The 17,600-nt window shown below is 43.0% G+C and overlaps 1 pseudogene; it reads left to right on the top strand.

Annotated features, from left to right (window-relative positions):
- Window positions 1-908: 908 nt before the first annotated feature.
- The window catches only part of LOC139311587 (zinc finger protein 208-like), a 59,645-nt pseudogene continuing 42,953 nt past the window's right edge, over window positions 909-17,600 (top strand).

Here is a 17,600-nt window from a genome sequence, read left to right as displayed (position 1 = left end):
CTCCCTCTGTTAATGCAGTCTAGAACTGTGTTGGCTTTTTTGGCAACTGCTGCACTTTAAGTGATGGTCCACTAGGGCTGCAAGTTCCCTCTCACAATTACTATTATTACATTGGGACCCCAACTCTCCTCCTCCTAGGATTCAGAAGACTGAGCAGGATGAAGACTTTCGAGGGTTCCCGTCCAGTGGTGGGTTTCAATTTTTTTTACTACTGGTTCTGTGGGTGTGGCTTGGTGGGCGTGGCATGGCTTGGGCGTTTCTTGGTGGGCGTGGCAGGCGAAGGATACTGCAAAATCTCCCATTTCCACCCCAATCCAGAGGAAGGTTATTGCAAAATCCCCATTTCCTCCCAATCAGCTGGGACTTGTCAGAATTTTTACTACTGGTTCTCCGACATACTCAAAATTTCCGCTACTGGTTCTCCAGAACTGGTCAGAACCTGCTGAAACCAATCTCTGCTCCCGCCTTTGAAATCTTTTGCTTCCCTTCGCCTGAGTGTTTATCCCACCCTTGCAAGGTGTGCTGATGTTGCGCACTGAATCCTCCAGGGGGATTCCCCATTGGGCCACTAGAGGGTCATAATTGGCTTTTCAGAGGAAGCATGACATCACAAATGCTTACCACGCTAGGAACTTGCACTCGCTTCCATTAACCCTTGTGGCTCCGCAGAAGGCAGAGAGGCTGCCGGAGAGTCTGGTGGTAGTGGTGGAGATCCAGATGCGCCCCGAGTGGGGGTGTGTGTCTCTTCCCATGCAAAGGGAGACAGGACCCTCCTGGGTCAATCCGGGCAGAATAACCTGCGGTGGTCAGTCCTGCAACAACAGAAAGCATCCTATGAATGAAAAGCACTTCGAGGTCCACAAGATTTCTGGGACCCGTTTGAAGTTGCCTTGCAGGCCAGAGACAGAATGGAGACACAACTTTTAGCAAGTGAAGTGACTGGAAAAGGCCCTTCTGCTGTTCAGCCTGGGAGCTGTGGGGGGATCTGGACAAAAAACAGGGAGAAGATCCTGGAGGAGGAAACCATCCACCATTCAGAAGGTCAGTCCTGCAATTTCAGGAGCCTCCAATACGAGGCTGAGGGTCCCCAAGTACTTTGCAGCCAACTCCACAACATTTGTAGGCGATGGCTGAGACCAGAAAAGCACACCAAAGCCCAGATGCTGGACCAGGTGGTTCTTGAACAGCTCCTGGCCTTTCTGCCCCCAGAAATGGAGAGCTGGGTTCGGGAGTGTGGAGCAGAAACCAGCTCTCAGGTGGTGGCCCTGGCGGAAGGCTTCCTCTTGAGCCAGATGGAGGAGCAGAAGGAGCAGATCAAGTTGCAGGTGAGAGACCTTTGTTTCCGGACTCTAGAAGGGCTTTGAAGGGAATAAAGAGTTTGAATTCTTCACCCCCTCCCTTCCAGACTCCTCTGGCATTCATACTACATGGAGGTGTTTCAGTAATTCTTCTAGGACATTGTTCCATTTTTCGCTCAACTCCTCAATGGATATTGGGCACTTTGATGTTGTGTTCAGAGAACAAGAATCCACTTCATGTTGGGTGATGTCCATAAATTATTCTTCTTTTCTCCTTCCTCCTATTTCAAGTCCTTCACTGTGGAGATCAGAGATCCGGAAGGAAAGAGGAATCCATCAAAATTCCCTGAGGATCTGTTTTTCAGGAGTGCATCTCACGAAGAGTCAAGTCAGGACACCTTGGGAGATAACTAAAGATGTTTGATTCCCCAGAGAGATCCCAGTTACCCTACCTTGTCTATGTCTTCTCTTCTGTAGAATATGTCCTTATGTTGTTATTAATCATGCATGTCTTCCTCACAGGGAAACATAGAATGAAGTTTTCTGGTCTTTATGGCGGAGCTGAAACAGTGGTTGAGCCTCCAAATCAAGTAAGTGGGGCACATAAGCTAGATTTGTATTGTCTCTTCCTTCAGGAAGTCAAGTTGGTGTACAGTGCACTCCATTCTTTTATTCCTGCCGCCCCCCCCCCCCGGTTCGGGCTGTGTTATTTTCCTGTTTCTGAACAATGTGGAAAGGAGACTAGCAGGTTCAAGTTGCTTTCAGCAGGTTAGTTTCCTCTAAATACTTTTGTTGGGACACAGTGGTTTATCATTTCTACCCTCAGATTCTGTTTAGGAAATGTTTTTATAAAGACCACTAGTTAACTTGCTCTGCTGAGTACTCTTCCTACTATTAGTTTATAAGAAGTAATTTTTAAACAAATCCTTCAAAAAATAGGAACGAAGGAATAAACGCACCACAGTGACAGCAACTGCTAAACAGACCCATGCTTTTTATTATTCTTTGACATGGAATTGTACACGGCTAATAAAAACATAATTAAATAGTCACACTGTGACATTACTATTTTTAAAAAGTCTTGTTTGTAACAACTGATTGAAAAATACGTTCATCAGATTAAAAGATTAAGCAGACTAGTGAAATCCAATGACGGGCCAGATGGAAAAGTCTCTAAGTAAAAAATGGTCTTGAAGGAGCATATAATCAAGGCAATCTTGGCCTGCAAAGTAATTTCTGATCGTCTCATTTGTGCCAGGATTTGGATACCAAACAATCCAGCTCTTGAAAGGCTGAGGAATGTCCTTCCTGGAGAATTTTCTCTGTTTTGTCTTCTCCCGTCACTCCTAAACCTTGTTTTTCCTTGTTCAGGAGGGTCTTGTGTCCTATGAGGAGGTGGCTGTGCATTTCTCTGAGGAGGAGTGGTCTCAGCTAGGTCCTGACCAAAAAGAGCTGCATTGGGAAGTCATGGTGGAAAATCATAGGAACGTGGCCTCTCTGGGTAAGAGTTTGCTATTCCTAACTCTAGTGTTGAGAGTGAATAGAAGTATTCCTAAGTTTTTCCTCTGCAGCTATATGATTTTGGCAAGAGAAAATGAATATTAAAGAGAAGGCAGTTTGGATAGAAAAAACAAAGACTTGTTCCAAATTGTTTTAGCTCTCACAAGTCTCTGCTGAAATTAACCAACTCTAATGTTAGGCTATCTCCTAATACCTCCCTGGATGTTTCCTCTGGTTATTGCTTAAGTGAGAGCTAAGTCTGGATGAGATTTGAATACGTATGGATAATTGTAGAGAAAGAGATATTTTCTAGATATTTCCAAAGCTTCTACCGTTTATGAATATAGAAATCGTAATTTCTATACCATGTCATTGAAAGCATGCAAACGTGCAATATACTGGAATTTTGCAAAAATTAAGATGAAGATTCATATGACTTCCTACACTTTGATGTTCTCCACTAGCCATTTTTCTTTTCCTTTGAAGGTAATAATGCGCAGGAGAATCAAGATTCCTGTGAACTGTTCCAACTGATCAATACTGGAGATGGAACGGAGAAGTCTGCAATTCAAAAGGAAGTAGAAAGACATGAAAGAAACCAGTTAAATAACTGGAATCAGGAAAGCTTATCTTTTATTGGTGCTTTGATGCAAGACTTTCTTGCCCAGCAAGGGAAAATTAAAAAAAATATTGGGAAAAGTGTGAAAGTAATCAAACCTAAATTACATGTAAACGAACATTTTCCAATCCAAAACAAACAAGACCCTGTAAGCAGAACCAATGGAAAAAATTACAATGGGACTTTCACCTTTTCTCTTGGAAATCGGTCCCTTATATCTCAACAAGGAATCCACGTAGAAGAGAAACCTAATGAATGTGTGGAATGTGGAAAAAGCTTCAGAACAAGCAATCAACTTTCTTTCCATAAAATGTCCCAAACAGGACAGAAGCTATCTAAATATATGAAATGTGGAAATAGCTTTCATACCAATTGTGACTTTACTGTACATAAAATGACTCACACAAGGAAGAAAACATATAAATGCATGGAATGTGGAAAGAGCTTTAGGTCGAATGGTGGTCTTTTTTACCATAAAAAGATCCACAAAGGGGAGAAACCACATAAATGCATGGATTGTGGAAAGACCTTTACTCACAGGAGTCAATTTGTGATCCATAAAAGGATCCACACAGGGGAGAAGCCATATAAATGCACAGAGTGTGGAAAGAACTTTGCTCATAGCAGTAGTCTTGTTTCCCATAAAAGGATCCACACAGGGGAAAAGCCATATAGTTGCAAGGAATGTGGGAAAAAGCTCAAAACGAGATGTTCCCTTATACACCATGAAATGATCCACACAAGGCAGAAGGCATTTATATGTGTGCAATGTGGAAAGGGCTTTCGGAGGAATTGTGATCTTACCATCCATAAAAGGATCCACACAGGGGAGAAGCCATATAAATGCAGGGATTGTGGAAAGACCTTTGCTCAGAACAGTGGTCTTATTTCCCATAGAAAGATCCACACAGGGGAGAAGCCATATAAATGCATGGAGTGTGGAAAGATCTTTGCTCAAGGCAACAGTCTTACTTCTCATAACAGGATCCACACTGGAGAGAAACCGTATAAATGCACGGAGTGTGGAAAGACCTTTACTTATAGAAGTCAACTTATTAATCATAATAGTAGCCACACAGGGGAGAAGCCACATAGTTCCAAAGAATGTGGAACGTGGCTCAGAAGAAAATGTTCCCTTATTCTCCATGAAAAGATCCACACAGGGGAGAAGCCATATAAATGCATGGAGTGTGGGAAAGCCTTTGCTCACAGGAGTAAACTTGCGATCCATAAAAAGATCCACACAGGGGAGAAACCATATAAATGCATGGAGTGTGGACAGACTTTCGCTGCGAGGAATTTTCTCACTTACCATCATAAGATCCACACAGAGAAGTCCTGTAAATGCATGGAGTGTGGAAAGACCTTTGTTCATAGAAGTCAACTAACTAAACATAATAGAATCCACACTGGGGAGAAGCCATACAAATGCATGGAGTGTGGAAAGAACTTTGCTTATAGCAGTAGTCTTATTTCCCATAATAGGGTCCACACTGGGGAGAAGCCATATAAATGCACAGAGTGTGGAAAGAACTTTGCTCATAGCAGTAGTCTTGTTTCCCATAAAAGGATCCACACAGGGGAAAAGCCATATAGTTGCAAGGAATGTGGAAAATGGCTCAAAACAAGATGTTCCCTTATACAGCACGAAATGATCCACACAAGGCATAAGGCTTTTATATGTGTGCAATGTGGAAAGGGCTTTCGGAGGAATTGTGATCTTACCATCCATAAAAGGATCCACACAGGGGAGAAGCCCTATAAATGCATGGAGTGTGGGAAGATCTTTGCTCAGTCCGGTGGCCTTATTTCCCATAGAAGGATCCACACAGGGGAGAAGCCATATAAATGTATGGAGTGTGGAAAGAGCTTCAGTCGGAGTGATTGTCTTACTTCTCATAAAAGGAACAAGGGACATGCCGTATAAATTCGTGGAATTTGGAAAGGGTTCCTGCAAAAATTGATCACTCGTGTTACATAAAAGGATCCACACAGTAGAAAAGCCTTATAAAAGCATGGAGTTTGGAAACTTTCATCAAACCAGCCATCTTACTTCCCACACAAGGATCCACATGGGAGAAGGTGTAAAAATGTATATAGTGTGTGGAAAGGACTTCAGTCATAATAGTTCCCTTCTATTTCATAAAAGGATCTCTAGAAAACAGAAATTATATGAGTAACTTGGAAAGAGCTTCAGGAAATGACCTAATTTTTCAATAAACATATATTTGGGTGAGAATCCATATACACTTTCTTGGTTAATTTTGTATTTCCTTTATGTACGTAATGATCTAGGGAAGGTTTTTAAAAAAAGGGCCAAACCCTCACAAGTGGTATTCTGCTATTTTGCTTGGGGCTTTTAGAGGAGTGCATAGCCACGAGGTTGGTTAGGGCTCAAAGGCCCTTGCCTACATTTTAATTGTTAATTGTCAAATTTTAATGATCCTTGCCTCTATTTTAAATATGTTTTAATTTTTATGTTTTTAACATTTTGTCTGAACACCACCCAGAGTCCATTGCTGAGGGAGATGGGCAGTTTCTAAAGTGTATGTGTGTGTGTGTGTGTGTGTGTGTGTGTGTGTGTGAGAGAGAGAGAGAGAGAGAGAGAGAGAGATGATATAGAGACAGATTGATAGATACAGACAGATGATAGAGATAGATTACACAGGATGGATAGTTACATAGATATAGATAATAATGATACATAGACAAATATGGATAGATATTAGATGATAGATAGACAATAGGTAGACTGATAGATGATAGATTGGTAGAGATGATAGCTAGATAGATCAATAGATAGACAAGACAGACAAATAACTAGATAAGGATAGATGATGCATATATAAATACCGATAAGATCAACAAATACAGGGCTAGAGATAGATGATACATAGATAGGTAAATACATGTAGAGTGTAAGGTTCTGCCTCTACTCCCCAAATCAAGAAAGTACGGACTCTTGAAACAGTAGCATTTCAAAGGAACCTTTTAAGTTACTGTCATTGTAAATATATACACAGTATACCATATAATGAAATTCACTTAACACCCAAAGATCAGGCCCAACACACATAACAATCCCCAAACACTCCCCCAAAACCACAAATTCCCCGCCCCTGAATCACCCAAACATCCACACAACAGACCAAGTAATTTATTGAAAGGAAGTGGTTGCAAGACAAAAGCAAAGCAGGCTCTAAGGTCCCCTTAGGCAAGTCTGTTAGGATAAAGGAGTTAGAAACCCTTCCCCTCAATCATGCTGAATGAGCCAATCCACAGGTGTGAAGATGTTTTGAAGCTGGTCATCCTGGGAAGGAGATAAGGGATTGTTCCCAGGCACTTCTCTCCCTAGGCTTCAGAACTGAGAAAAAACAGATGGCCCTCCCCCTTTACACATTTCCCAAAGGTAAATCAAAGCACAGGGCAGATAGGTGTCAGAGCTAGAGTTACAAACTAAGGCCGTGATGGCGAACCTATGGCACGTGTGCCACAGGTGGCACGCGTAGCCATATCTGTGGGCACGCGAGCTCAGCTCCGCCAGCTGATTTTCGGGTCTTCTGGGCCCACCAGAAGTAGGGAAACAGGCTGTTTTCAGCCTCTGGAGGACCTCTGGCAGGGTGGGGAAGGCCGTTTTCGTCCTCCCCAGACTCCTAGAGAGACCCTGGAGCCAGGTGAGAAAGAAAAACGGGCCTACTGGGCCATTGCCTGCCAGGAGTGGGAGAAGTGTGGGGGGTTCACATGCACGGGGTCAAGGCGCATAGAATTATGAGTATGGGCACACACACCCGCAACCCCCCAGACCCCCCTCCTGGCACATGATGGCAAAAAGGTTAGCCATCACTGAACTAAGGGGTTGTAGGAAAACAGGAATAGAATAGAATAGAATAGAATAGAATAGAATAGAATAGAATAGAATAGAATAGAATAGAATAGAATAGAATAGAATAGAATAGAATAGAATTCTTTATTGGCTAAGTGTGATTGGACACACAAGGAATTTGTCTTGGTGCATATGCTCTCAGTGTACATAAAATAAAAGATACTTTCATCAAGAATCGTAAGGTACAACACTTAATGATAGTCATAGGGAACAAATAAGCAACCAGGAAACAATATCAATATAAATCGTAAGGATACAAGCAACAAAATTACAGTCATACAGTCATAAGTGGAAGGAGATGGGTGGTGGGAACGATGAGAATATTAATAGTAGTGCAGACTTAGTAAATAGTTTGACAGCGTTAAGGGAATTATTTGTTTAGCAGAGTGATGGCGTTCCGGAAAAAACTGTCCTTGTGTCTAGTTGTTTTGGTGTGCAGTGCTCTGTAGCGTCGTTTTGAGGGTAGGAGTTGAAACAGTTGATGTCCAGGATGCGAGGGGTCTGTAAATATTTTCACAGCCCTCTTTTTGACTCGTGCAGTATACAGGTCCTCAATGGGAGGTAGGTTGGTAGCAATTGTTTTTTCCGCAGTTCTAATTATCCTCTGAAGTCTCTGTCTGTCTTGTTGGGTTGCAGAGCCAAACCAGTTATGGAGGTGCAGATGACAGAAAGGGTAATTAAGTGAATAAATGATCCACCAGTCACCCCCCACCCCAGGAATATCACGATAGGGATCTGACACAGAGGGAGAGAGTAGATAGATAATGATAGACAAATAAATGAGTAGAGATGGATTGGTGGATAGATAATAAAACATCTTAAAGGCGCCCTTGGCCAGGCCCTCCTTTGTGACGCTGCACAGGCTCAGCACACAAGATGCAAAGCAGACTCCTTAGGCAGGAAAGGTTCAGAGACATGGAAGTCTGAGGTAAAGTTTACCTCAGAAGATGGTGGGGAAATCAGCGGGAAAGAAAGGGGAATTCTTGGAAAAGGAATAGCAGGGAAACCTTTCAGAGGCGGGAAAAAAGCACCCCCAATCAACCCCCCCCCCCAAATCCTATTGGCTGCTGTTTGGAGAAGCCCCATTTATTTTGTACCTCTCTCAGACTTTTTCCCGCCTTTACAAGGGAATCCTGTAATGTTAGTCAAAATCCATTAGGGGTCGCCCTCGCTGAAGAGAAAGTAACGCCAGGCGCCTCCCCATTGGGCCACTGGAAGGTGAACGTCATAGCTGGCTTTCCCGAGCACTCTGAGGAGAGAGTGACGTCACAAACGCTTGCCGCTCTAGGAGGCCATACTCGCTGCCCTTAACCCCTAGGGCTCCGCAGGAGGAGGAGGGGCTGCGGGAGAGTCTGGCGGGGGGGAGATCCAGACGTACCCCGGGTGAGGTGGGGGCTCTTCCCGTGCAAAAGGAGGCGGAGGAAGGAGAGACCCGCGCCCGACCCTCCTCCGGCTTCCACCCCTGCTCCCATGTTCCCCAGCCGCCCTCTCCATGCAGGGGGAAGCGGGGATCCCTTTCCTTACCCTTGTCCGGGGAAGAGCCGAGTGGGGGGAGGGGAGGGTCGGCCTTGCGGAGGCCCAGCAGGAGAGGAGAGAAGCCGGGCGAGGAGGAGGCAGGATTCGCACCAGGCTCCCCGAGGGCCCCATCCTGTCACCGGAGGGGGAGAGAAGTGGGGCAGCCTCTCCAGCTGCCTCCTTCCCGGTCCTGCTCTGGGGACCTCGGTCCTGCACTGGGATGGCCCGCTTGGGGCTCTGGACATGTTACATGAATGTTGTTCAGTGGTTCAGTTCACCACTTTGTAATTCTAGGAATTTATTTTCTTTTCCGTCTCAGATACACAAACTCGAAGCCATTTGTAGTTTTTGGGAGCCAAAATTATCTCTTGGGCAAAGAGAACAGAATAACCTGCTGTGATCAGTCCTGCAACAACGGAAACCATCCTATGAATGAAAAGCGGTTGTTGATCCACAGGATTCCTGGGACCCCTTTGGATTTGTCTTGCAGACCAGAGATAAAATGGAGACACGACTTTTAGCAAGTGAAACCACTCCAAAAGACCCTTGTGCTTTTCAGCCTAGGAGCTGTGGGGAGATCTGGACAAAAAACAGAGAGAAGATCCTGGAGGAGGAAACCATCCTCCATTCAGAAGTTGAGCCCTGCAACTTCAGGAGCCTCCAATACCAGGAGGCTGAGGGTCCCCGAGAACTTTGCAGCCGACTCCACAACTTTTGCAGACGATGGCTGAGACCCGAAAAGCACACCAAAGCCCAGATGCTGGACCTGGTGGTTCTGGAGCAGCTCTTGGCTATCCTGCCCCCAGAGATGGAGAGCTGGGTGCGGGAGTGTGGAGCACAGACCAGCTCCCAGGCAGTGGCCCTCGCGGAAGGCTTCCTCCTGAGCCAGGCAGAGGAGCAGAAAGAGAAGGTTGAGTTGGCGGTGAGAGACCTTTGTCTCCGGACTCTAGAAGGGCTTTGAAGGGAATAGAGTTTGAATTCTTCACCCCTTCCCTTCCAGACGCTTCTGGCATTGATATCACATGGAGGTGTTTCACTAATTTTTGTAGGACATAGTTCCATTCATTCCTCTCTCAGCTCCTTGATGAATACTGGGCGCTTTGAGGTTGTGTTTGGAGAACAAGAATCCATGTGTGATGTCCATAAATTATTATTCTTTTCTCCTTCCTCCTATTTCAAGCCCTTTACTGTGGAGATCAGAGATCCTGAAGGAAGGAGGAATCCCCCTGAGGATCTGTTTTTCAGGACGATATCTCAGGAAGAATCAAGTCAGGACACCTTGGGAGGTAAGTGAAGGTCCCTTGTTTCCCCAGAGAGATCCCACCTACCTTACCTTGTCTATGTCTTCTCTTCTGTAGAATATGTCCTAATTTATTATTAATCATGCATGTCTTCCTCACAGGAAAACATAGAATGAAGTTTTCTGGTCTTTATGGTGGAACTGAAACAGTGGTTGAGCCTCCAAATCAAGTAAGTGGGGCACATAAGATAGATTTGTATTGTCTCTTGCCTTCAGGAAGTCAAGTTGGTGTACAGTGCACTCCATTCTTCTATTCTCCCCTACCCCCGCTTGTTCTGAGCAATGTGGAAAGGAGAATAGCAGGTTCAAGTTGCTTTCAGCAGGTTAGTTTCCTCTGAAGATTGTTGTTGAGACACAATGTTTTGTCATTTCTACCCTCAGATTCTGTTTAGGAAATGTTTTTTAAAAGACCATTAGTTAACTTACTCTGCTAGGTATCTTCATACTATTAGTTTATAAGAAGTAATTTTTTAAAAAATCCCTTCAAGAAATAGGAATGAAGGAATAAATACAACTTTCTGTTTTGTCTTCTCCCGTCTCCCTTAAACCCTGGAATCATATCAAGCATAGCTATTTAATTTAGCAAATAGTTGTGCTTTGGGAATTTATGAACAATGGAACTGTTCTGTTTTTCCTTGTTCAGGAGGGTTTTGTGACCTTCGAGGAGGTGGCTGTGCATTTCTCTGAGGAGGAGTGGTCTCAGCTAGGTCCTGAACAAAAAGAGCTGCATTGGGAAGTCATGGTGGAAAATCATAGGAACGTGGCCTCTCTGGGTAAGAGTTTGCTATTCCTAACTCTAGTGCGGAGAGTGAATAGAAGTACTCCTGAGTTTTTTCTCTGCGGCTATGTGATTTTTGCAATAGAAAATGAATAGTAACGAGAAGGCAGTTTGGAGAGAAAAAACAAGGACCTTTTTCAAAATTGTTTTAGCTCTCACAGGTCTCTGTTGAAATTAACTGACTCTAATAAATGTTAGGCTATCTCCTAATACCTCCCCGGAAGTTTCCTCTGATTATTGCTTAAGTGAGAGCTAAGTCTGGATGAGATTTGAATACATAGGGATAATTGTAGAGATATTTTCTAGATATTTTAAAGCTTCTATAGCTTATGAACATGGAAATTGTAATTTCTATACCATGTCATTGAAAGCATGGAAACGTGTATATTGGAAATTCATAAAAATAAAGAATTAAGATTTCCTACAGTTTGATGTTTTTCAGCAACGATTATTCTTTACCTTTGAAGGTAATAATGCGCAGGAGAATCAAGATTCCTTTGAACTGTTCCAAGTGATCAATGCTGGAGATGGAACGGAGAAGTCTGCAATTCAAAAGGAAGTAGAAAGACATGAAAGAAACCAGTTAAATAACTGGAATCAGGAAAGCTCATCTTCTATTGATGCTTCAGTGCAGGAGTTTTTTGCCCAAGAAAGGAATATAAAGAAATATATTTGGAAAAGTGTGAAACTAATCAAAGCTAACTTACATCTAAATGAACACTTTCCAAACCAAAACAAACAAGATGCTATTAGCAAACACAATGGAAAAAATTACAATGGGACTTTCCCCACTTCTCTTGGAAATTGGTCCCTTATATCTCAAGAAGGGGTCCAGAGAGAAGAGAAACCTAATGAATGTGTGGAATGTGGAAAAAGCTTCAGAACAGGCAGTCAATTTACTTTCCCTGAAACAATCCACACAGGACAGAAGCCAAATACATGCATGAATTGTGGAAATAACTCTCATGATCTTACTTTACATAAAATATTTGACACAATGAAGAAACCATATGAATGCATGGAATGTGGAAAGGATTTTACGTCAAATGGTGGTCTTCTTTATCATAAAAAGATCCACAAAGGGGAGAAACCACAAAAACGCATGGAGTGTGGAAAGACCTTTGCTCATAGAATTCAACTTACTAAACATAATAGGAGCCATGCAGAGGATAATCCACATAGTTGCAAGGACTATGGAAACTGGTTCAGTACAATATGTTCCCTTGTACTCCATGAAATGATCAACACAAAGCAGAAGGTATTCAAATGTGTGCAATGCGGAAAGGGCTTTAGGAGAAATTGTGATCTTACCATGCATAAAAGGATCCACACAGGGGAGAGGCCATATAAATGCATGGAGTGTGGGAAAGCCTTTGCTCACAGGAATAAACTTGCGATCCATAAAAGGATCCACACAGGGGAGAAGCCCTATAAATGCATGGAGTGTGGGAAGACCTTTGCTCAGACCGGTGGTCTTATTTCCCATAAAAGGATCCACACAGGAGAGAAGCCATATAAATGCATGGAGTGTGGAAAGAGCTTCCGTCGGAGTGATTGTCTTACTTCTCATAACAGGATCCACACAGGGGAGAAGCCATATAAATGCCTGGAGTGTGGAAAGAGCTTCAGTCGGAATGATTGTCTTATTTCTCATAAAAGAATCCACACAGGGGAGAAACCCTATAAATGCCTGGAGTGTGGAAAGAGCTTTAGTCGGAGTGATTGTCTTATTTCTCATAAAAGGATTCACACGGGACATGTCATATAAATTTGTAAGGTCTTGCCTCTCTAATCTTCCCAAGAAAGCAGGGCTCTTGAAACTGAAGTTATTGATGAGCTTTTATTGAAAAGCTTGTGATAGTAAGAGATCTCGGCAGGAACTAAATCTTCCCACTTAAAAACAGCAATTTAAAGCAGTGCAAAACCCCTCCCACAGTACAGCAATGCTGGAAACAGAAAGAGAAACTCCATATAGCAATCTCTCCAATCCCCCCCCCCCAAAATGCCAGCGTCCCAATAGAAATATTTATAAAAGCATGGAGTTTGGAAAGACCAGTCATCTTACTTCTCATCCAAGGATCCACATGGGAGAAGGTATAAAAATGTATGGAGTGTGGGAAGAGCTCCAGTCATAGTAGTTCCCTTACATATCATAAAAGGATCTATACAAAACAGAAATTATATGAGTAACTTGGAAAGAGCTTCAGGAAAAGTAATGACCTAATTTTTTATTTTTTTAATTTTTGTAGCTTTATTGTTTACATATAGATATATTGAATACAGTGTAATTGTCCTGGCATTCTACTTGCCATGAAACAAAAGGTAAAAACAAAATACCATATATACTATTTTAAACAGTGCTAGTGTTTTACGATTGTTTTTGACCATCATATTCTAGAATGTCAACTTATCTATCATTCTAATAGCTACATTCTAATAATACATAGTATCTCTTTCTATGTCCACCTAACCTGATTATTTCTCATTCCAACTTCTAGCTCTAACCATTGATAGAATCTATTCCATGTAGCATAGTATTCTGTATCTCCTTTATCTTTTAGTTTTAGCATTAGTCTGTATCTTCCTTATTGTCCCCTCTGAAGGGGGGTTTTCCCTCTTTCACTGCTGTGCATACACAATTCTTGCTGCGGTCAAAATGTGTAATATTATTTATATTGCCTCTATCATAACCATCTGATATAATGCCTAATAAAAATATTTCTGGCTTAAACTCTATATGTTTTCTGATCACTTTTTCTAACCACATGAATTTGAATCCAAAATTTCCTTGCCTTTATACAAGTCCACCACGTGTAATATGTGCCAGGTATTTGTTTACATTTCCAACAGTTTAGGAACATATTGCTAAACATTTTGGCCAATCTTGACAGGGGGCAGATGAAATTATATGAGTAACTCGGAAAGAGCTTCAGGAAAAGTAATGACCTAATTTTTCAATAAACATATAGAATAGAATAGAATTCTTGATTGGCCAAGTGTGATTGGACACACAAGGAATTTGTCTTGGTGCATATGGTCTCAGTGTACATAAAAGAAAAGATACGTTCATCAAGAATCATAAAGTACAACACTTAATGATAGTCATAGGGTACAAATAAGCAATCAGGAAACCTATCAATATAAATCGTAAGGATACAAGTAACAAAATTACAGTCGTACAGTCATAAGTGGAAGGAGATGGGTGGTGGGAACAATGAGAATATTAATAGTAGTGCAGACTTAGTAAATAGTTTGACAGTATTGAAGGAATTATTTGTTTAGCAGAGTGATGGCGTTCCGGAAAAAACTGTTCTTGTGTCTAGTTGTTCTGGTGTGCAGTGCTCTATAGCGTCGTTTTGAGGGTAGGAGTTGAAATAGTTTATGTCCAGGATGTGAGGGGTCTGTAAATACTTTCACAGCCCTCTTTTTGACTCGTGCAGTATACAGGTCCTCAATGGAAGGCAGGTTGGTAGCAATTGTTTTTTCTGCAGTTCTAATTATCCTCTGAAGTCTCTGTCTGTCTTGTTGGATTGCAGAACCAAACCAGACAGTTATAGAGGTGCAGATGACGGACCCAATAATTCCTCTGTAGAACTGGATCAGCAGCTCCTTGGGCAGTTTGAGCTTTCTGATATTTGGGTGGTAATCCATATAGACTCTCTTGGTTAACTCTTGCATTTCTTGTATGTGTGTAATGATCTAGGGAAGATAAAAAAAAAGGGGGGGGCAAACCTTCACAATGTAGTTAGGATAAGCACTCTAAAGATGTGTGAGAGACATCTCGTTTGCGAGGTTTGCAATCAACGTTTTGCAAGTAGATAGACAGATTTCCTTCGGGAGGATCTGTGCCTCAGCTGTTCCTTTAGCAATGCCAATGATGCACTTGTCACCATGGTACTTATCATGTTCCTCCAGCTTGCTGCTGGTTGACTAACATCCTAGCACTAGAGCCGTTTCCCTCTGCAAGTGGTTTTAGGATGAGTAGAAATTTGCCTAGTTTTTACTTCAAAGCTATGACACCCTTCCAGTTTGAGGATTTGTTAGCTTATGAATAAATAGAGGATTTTGTAAGCTTTGAATTAATTTCAGCCAAAATTATTCGTTGAAGTAACATCTCTTTAGCATCTTTCTGCACAAGCTTCAAGGGTTAACTGCAATGATTGAGCACAGGTGTCTAAGAAACCTCGCAAAGTAGCCCTTGCTGAAATCAAGGAAGGTGACCTGATAGCTTAAGCAGCGGTTAGAGGCCTGGAGGTAAACAAAGTTTATCATTAGCACAGTAAAAACACCCTGAGGTGGTAGTTATCAACTTATGTGATAATGAGGTAGAATTAGTTACTGGCTTATTGATAACCAAGTAATTGGTTGCATTGTCCCAAGTGTGCGGCTCATGTTGCTTTCTAACCAATCAGAAAATTCTTTTAAAAAGTGTGCAAAGAGCTTCAGGATGAAAATTTCCTTTCTCACAAAAGGAGGCAAAATGACCGAAAGCCCGTGAAATGCAGGAGCAAAAGATTTTTCAAGCATTAGGGCCATGCTGTCAAAGTTCCAAGTAACAACCCCAACGAGAGAAAACTCAGAGGCTAGCAATTCCTCAAAGTTCCATTTTATTAGAGATAAAGAGATATTGGCACACCTGGGAAAACCCGAATCTGTTTCCGGACTTCCGGAACCTCTGGTAGGCCCATTTTTTGCCCTCCCAGACCCTTTGTGCGGCCCCTGCACTTACCTAGAATGATGAACAGGCCATGTGGAGACTCCTGGGAGGGGCGGGATGAGAGCGGTGGGGTGGGCGTGGGCGTGGCTAGCCAGGGGTGGCATTTTGGGGTTCGCTGAACCCTGGCAATCCTTGGCTTGAGGATTGCCTGAACCCCCAGAAGCCCACCCCTGCTCCAATGCCTTTAAGCATCCAAAATCTCTCTTTTGTTCTGGCTTCCACCCTGTCTCACGGCCAACCATCTTCTCAGGCCCGAAGGAATCAGAAATGAATCCATGGGACATTTATTGTATTTGTTCTGCTCTGGTGGGAATGCAGCAGGTGTTGACCATGGGAAAAGTCTATCACCATCCTTCAGAAGAACAGCCATGGAGAACAGTCCAGAATACAAACCGAAGTATATAATCAAAATCATATGAAGTATCAGAACCACTTTTCAAAACCTTAGTAAGAGTACACCTAGAATACTGCATCCAGTTTTGTTCCTAACATTACAAAAAAAGACCTTGGAAAAAGTGCAGAGAAGAGCAACTAGGATGATTAAAAGGTTTGGAGACTAAAACATGAAGAACAGTTGACGGTTTGGGTTTGGCTATTCTAGAGAAAAGAAGGACTGGGGTGGACATGATAGCAGTATTGCAGTATTTGAGGAGCTATCACAAAGAAGGTCTCAAATTATTCTCCAACGCACCTGAGAGCAAGAAATAAATACCTTATTTCTTGCCCTCAGGTGTGTTGGAGAATAATTTGATATGGAAACAAATCAAGGAGAGAAGCAACCTGGAATTAAGGAGAAACTTCTGCCAATGAGGACAACTAATTAGTAGAACAGCTTCCCTCCAGAAGTTGTGGGTGCTTCATCACTGGGGGTTTTTAAGAGAGACTGGATAGCAACTTATCTGAAATGGTACAGGGTCTCCTGCTTGAGCAGTGGGTTAGACTCGAAGATCTCCCTTCTAGCTCTATTCTATAATTCTAGAACGAGAATGGGGCCTCCTTGAAGCCAAGTCCTTTAAGCCAATTCAGATGAGCTTCAAACATTAAGAAACAAGAAAAGGAGGAGACAGGACAGCCTCCTTCCTCCTTTCCCCCATTGAAAAAGCTCCCTTTCTACCCTTCCAGCTCTATTCGGATTCAAATGATTCAAGATTGCACCAGGGGGCGCCCTCTGATATGAGAAAGGAACATCAGGCACTTCTCCTTTGGGCCACTATAGGGCGAAGGTTTTGACTGGCTTTCCAGAGGAGGCTGCGAAGGGAGGGACATCTCTGAGCCTTCCCTCTCTAGAACACTCACTCTCCTTAACCCTTGGAGCACTGCAGGCCCTGAAAAAGCTGCAGGAGAGACTTGCAGGGGAGGGATCCAGACCTGATGGTGGGTGGGAGCTCCTCCCATGCAAAGAGGCTGAGGAGAAAGAGAGAGACACGTGCCCAGCCCAGTTCAATCCTGGATCGCATGCATGATGGAGGAAACCATCACACGCTCAAAAATTCAAGACTGGAACTTCAGGTACCTCCAATACAAGGAAGCTGAGGGTCCCCGAGGACTTTGCAGCCGACTCCACAACTTTTGTAGGCTATGGCTGAGACCAGACAAGCACACCAAAGCCCAGATGCTGGACCTGGTTGTTCTGGAGCAGCTCCTGGCTCTTCTGCCACCAGAGATGGAGGGCTGGGTGCGGGAGTGTGGAGCAGAGACCAGCTCCCAGGCGGTGGCCCTGGCAGAAGGTTTCCTCCTGAGTCAGGTGGAGGAGAAGAAAGAGCAGGTCCAGTTGCAGGTGAGACACTTTAATCTAGGCAGCTCAAAAGGGAATAGAAAATCTGTTTGAATACTTCACCCCTCCTTCCCAAACTTCTCTGGCATTCATAATATGTGGAGATGTCCGACAATTCTTGTAGAACATTGTTCCATTGTTTTCTCAGTCAATCTCACTGATGGATATTAGGGGCTTTGAGGTTGAATTCCAAATGTAAGAATCTACTTTATTTCA

Source organism: Pituophis catenifer, unplaced genomic scaffold (genome assembly GCF_029215685.1).
Source record: "Pituophis catenifer annectens isolate HBS135680 unplaced genomic scaffold, rPitCat1.0.hap2 SCAF_2, whole genome shotgun sequence".
In the NCBI taxonomy this organism is placed as follows: Eukaryota; Metazoa; Chordata; class Lepidosauria; order Squamata; family Colubridae; genus Pituophis; species Pituophis catenifer.
This window is presented reverse-complemented; position numbering and strand designations above follow the sequence as displayed.